Genomic DNA, 5,104 nt, shown 5'->3' with positions numbered 1-5,104 from the left:
AACAATCAAATTAGACACTAGGAACTGAAATGGACGGAAATTGAATTAAAAGACTAACAACAATGAAAACTAACTAAATAATATAATTTAATAATGGGGGGGTGTTTGGTTTTGATGAAAAGTAAATTAAACTTAATTAAATTACAAAATTGACAAAAACATAAAATTAAGGTAAAATGATAAATGACGGACTAGCTAGAGGGTTCTTCTCCACACATGTTATACTTGCATACAAAATGATTTCCAGTTGTTCATTTAATAAATTGTGAATTTCAATACTCCAGATTAACCGTGAACAGCACTTTTTTAATCTTCAAGTTTTCCTTAAGTTATTGAATTGGACGGGAAAACGCATACAACAATTCAAAACATTCTTCAAAAGTCCCCTACGTGAAAAGCACAATAGAGATACAATCAAAGATCATTAAACTTTGTGAAAACTATAAGCATTGACGAGGCATTCGTAACTATGAAAAGCATGATACTCTTGCCAAGAATTTACTTAACGTGATTGTGACTAGCAACCTTTACTACTTGTGAAAATAAGTTCATAACGATTAGGTGAAATTCACTTATATTCTAGCATCAAATTCATGCATGTAAATTAAGCGTGCACTCTCAATCAACATACACAAATCAGTTTTTATACGAACGGATAAGTAAATTGAATTCACAACTTATAACTCACAACTGAAGGTAATCAATTCATATTACAAATATATTCATGGTTTCGAATTAACCTCTAACCAACATAAATTTAATTACACATTATTAAAAACAGAAATAAAAGAGAAGTTTGGAAAAATTAAACCGAAAGAGGATCTGCTGCGTTCGTGCCCACACTGTGTCTTCCCTTCCTCAAGCTGCAAGGGCAGCGTGCTGACTCTCCTACAGATGCCAGAGCCTTATCCTTCTCTCCCCCGCTGTCAGGGCCTCTCCCTTGCGCCTTATGCACACTCCTGACCTCTCTCTCCACACGTCCCGTACTCCCCTCACTTCTTCTTTCCCGCAGCTCCTCGCAAGTCTCTCTCTATTTTCTCCCGCTACCCCAAAGGCAGCTCTCCCCCTTCCCGTCAGTTATTTCATTCCTTTTTTTCTCGCCTCACACCCCAGCTGCCAAAGGCAGCTTCTATCTCCCCCGCTAGCTATCCTCTCTCTCCGCAGCTTCACGCTGCCCAAAGGGCAGCCCTCTGCCTTCCACCAATTCCCCCCCCCCCGTTTCCTGCGCTCTTATTTCTATCTCTCTGACCTCCCCTCACTTCTGGAATCTCACTCTCCTGCTTCCTCTATTATTTTTCCTATTTTCTTTTTTCTGTTGCTGTCCACCACATTCTCTGCGCCTACTGCGCTCCCAGCTGTCTCTCCTGCTTCCACTGACTTTTCCCGCTCCCACTTCTCTCTATCCTCTTTCTGCTGCCGCAAGGCAGCTGTCTGCTTGCTGCTTCTCTCTCCCTTTTTCTGCTTGTTTATATTTTTTTTTTCTTCTTTTCCTTTTCCTTCTTTTCCTTTTCCTTTCTTTTTCTTTTCTTTCTTTTTCTTTTCTTCTTTGCCGTTCCTTTCTTCTTCTACAAAACATGAATCATGATGATGTTTCAAACATCATCATGACTTGTTATTATTATTATATATATATTTTTTTTTAATTTTATTTAAAAGCTGATCTACACAGACAGTTTTGACGAATTTATTACATAAAATTTCACTTGTTCTATTTTTATTTTCTTTGCATAACAAATCCTATAAACACAAAAATAACGTAAATAGCTCAAAAATATAAGGAACTAACTAAGAAAAGACGAGTGAATTCGAAGTAAAAATATATATAAATATCATCCGATCACCGTGCACTGAGGGGCTCAACTGACACTGATGACATTGATGATACGGGCACCTGGGACGTCGTAGGAGTAGCCTCCGTAAGGGGTGTAGGCTCCCCAATCAATGGAGCACTCACGCCTGGAACACTAGATGCTGATAATGCAGGAGCTGCATTGGACACACTCCGACGACGAGTGATCAACTGCAACATCTATACACTTTATGAACCATAAAAATATAACATTAGAAACTAATCCTTTATTGCATTTGAAACTAATAAAATAGAAACCAAAGTAATATAAGTAATTAGAGCAATAATATCAATACAAGAATATTTAAACTAATCCTTTCTTGCATCTGAACAAACCCTAAAAGAGAATCACTATAGAAGGATCAAATTAGTTAAACCGTGGCAGTATGTGTATTTTGTGAGCAAAAATGATAGATTTTTTCACTGATTTGTTCCACCTCATGAAAGGTTTAGAATAAACTTTACATGGGATATGTGGGTTATTCTAATTAGAACACGAGCAGGGCAGCCAATCTTCTCGAAACTGATAAAAAAGAGCAAAACATTCAACATCTATATATAACTATAACATAAAAGTTATTCTAATGAGAACACGAGCAGGGCAGCCAATCTTCTCGAAACTGAATGTTTTGAGAAGCAAAAGTTTGCTACTAATTGAGATAATTAGATACCTTCTTCAGTTGTTGAGTTGGTGCTCCCACACCAGATAGCCTCTCTAATCCTTGGAGGTGCAAAGGTCGGCCCTTGAAGAAACGAGGAGTTATGTCCAAGAGGAACTCCAAGAAGAGATGTGGATGCCACAGCTCCTCCTAAAGCACGCACAAGCTCTCCCTACACAAAACCAAATAAAACCCAATTCACTAAAACCAATTCCAAAGTCCAAGAATGTACCTACACAATCCCATAAACTAAAAAAACCCAATTCCTTTTTATTACTAAATGCATACAAAAAGGTACTTAAAGGTCACCACCCATGCAAATGCAATGAGAGAAGAGATGCATGGAGGAGATAAATTCAGAACAGAGAACAAACAACTTATGAGCAAGTGTATGTACTAAACAAGAAAGCAAAAAAAGATGCATAATCCTTCAGTAAATAATGGAGGTTCAAAGAACAAAATAGAATACCTCAGTTCAAATAAATAAACTTTAACAGCTTAATACCAATACAATACAGAAGCAGCACTCTAAAGCAAAAATTGGCAAAAGTTGGGTTGTTGAAAACAATAACAAGAGTTAGGATTACCTTTTCAGATTGAATACATATGAGTGAGATACTTCAAGCCAAGACAGAGACAACATCACATTACCAGCGAACCGAAAGCCAATAGATTAGGAAACTGCTGCAATCTGGAAACACAAGAATGAATTAAAACTACTATTTTGCACCTTTTACCACCTCTAACCTTCCATCCATTAAATCATGTTTTAAGAAATGTAGACGGGTATTTAAATTTTAGCGACATTTCAGGATTTAGGACAAACAATTGTATAGTCTTCTTTAAGCAAAGTAGGCAAAAATTAGGGTCATTGAAAACGGAATAGGAAAAAAAAAAGAAAAAGTTACTCCTAGCTTGCCAAAGAAAGTTAGGATCAAGACCAACCAAAAGCCAGGCGTCCATATGATATGATCCTGCAAAGCCAAAAAAAAGGTCAGTAATTGAGAACAACGGGAAAACTATTCTGGTAGAAGGACGCTGCAACAAATTGGAAGATTTAGGATCCAAGCAATGACATGGAAGAGGCATAATGAACCAACTGCTCCACTTTGAATACTAAAATTCAATAGTTAGGCAAGACCATAATAGTGCCTGCAATAATAAGACTAACAAAAACTAAACAAACTTCGGAGACAAAATTTTGAATCCTTTATGCAAATCCATGGATTAATTGGAGAAAATAAAGGAATTAAAAGTTAAAAGTTAAAACTACTAGAGTGCAGAACAATACGATAGCTACCCTTTCAGCAAAGAAAGCAGATTCGCTTCTATAATCCAACTCTTCTAACTAAACCACCTTTTCATCTAATCTCAGTGATTCTATTTTGAGAAACAAGTAACATTATTGCATTCAGAAGTCCAAAACTTTGCTACTAAAAATGACATAACTAAACACCACAATCGATCATTTTTATCATTTCAACCACCAAATATGTAAAATTTTCAACTACTTATACATATGAATTAATATTCCTTTTTTCATCAAATCTCAGTGATTAATTTCAAAATGAGGGTTGGGGCTCCAACTATAACAGTATTCTGAAATCGAAGAGAGAGGATGAGAAATTTTTACCTCTGGGTGTGTCGACTTCAAGATCGGAGGTTTGGCCTTTGGATCCGCTCGTGTGCAGCCTGATTCTCGCGAGATTTTGGCTCACTTTTCTGAGACGGTGGTGCAGGCGACGGTGCAGAACAATACGATAGCTACCCTTTCAGCAAAGAAAGCAGATTCGCTTCTATAATCCAACTCTTCTAACTAAACCACCTTTTCATCTAATCTCAGTGATTCTATTTTGAGAAACAAGTAACATTATTGCATTCAGAATTCCAAAACTTTGCTACTAAAAATGACATAACTAAACACCACAATCGATCATTTTTATCATTTCAACCACCAAATATGTAAAATTTTCAACTACTTATACATATGAATTAATATTCCTTTTTTCATCAAATCTCAGTGATTAATTTCAAAATGAGGGTCGGGGCTCCAACTATAACAGTATTCTGAAATCGAAGACAGAGGATGAGAAATTTTTACCTCTGGGGCTCTCATCTCGACGAATCTGGAGGCGGAGCATGGAGCTGTAAGGATTTGCGGCTGGCGAGACTGAGAATGGCGTGAGAGAGAATCGGCGGGGGATTTGAGGGAAATTATAGAGTGAGAAAAGGGGTCTGGGAAAAGGAGGAAGGCTACGGAAGAGAGAGACCGAGTGAGAGAGAGAGAGAGAGAGAGAAGGGGTCTGGGAAGAGGAGGGCGTGGGAATATTTAGTCCAAAATTATCAAAACTGGCGCTTAATTTTAATACTTGCGCCAAAATTATCAAAACTTGTGCGACGAAGGTATACAATTCACGTCGTGCAAGGTATTTTTATTGAGATACGCATTGTACGAAACTAGTTTCAACGATCCAACCGTCAAACTTGTTTGTATATGCATCGAGATCGCATACGAAAAAAATCGCAAAAAACAAACCTTCAGAGATCATGTAACGGGACAAAACTTTTCGACGGTTATAAACGAAAAAATCACAAT

General features: G+C 37.2%; 1 long non-coding RNA gene across 2 annotated transcripts; it reads right to left on the bottom strand.

Annotated features, from left to right (window-relative positions):
- Positions 1–628: 628 nt before the first annotated feature.
- LOC114820116 (uncharacterized) lies at positions 629–4,826 on the bottom strand. 2 transcript variants are annotated; one of them, XR_011574087.1, is made up of 6 exons: positions 4,610–4,826; positions 4,142–4,356; positions 3,454–3,482; positions 3,096–3,199; positions 2,521–2,680; positions 629–2,036 (listed from the first exon to the last, which is right to left on the bottom strand). It is a non-coding gene; the product is annotated as an uncharacterized lncRNA (long non-coding RNA). The 2 variants fall into 2 exon arrangements; XR_011574088.1 differs by lacking the exon at positions 629–2,036 and adding an exon at positions 2,097–2,372.
- Positions 4,827–5,104: the final 278 nt, after the last annotated feature.

The sequence above is a fragment of the Malus domestica genome, chromosome 12, assembly GCF_042453785.1.
Source record: "Malus domestica chromosome 12, GDT2T_hap1".
Taxonomy (NCBI): domain Eukaryota; kingdom Viridiplantae; phylum Streptophyta; class Magnoliopsida; order Rosales; family Rosaceae; genus Malus; species Malus domestica.
Note: the sequence above shows the minus strand (reverse complement) of the source record. Positions and strands in the feature narration are given on the sequence as shown.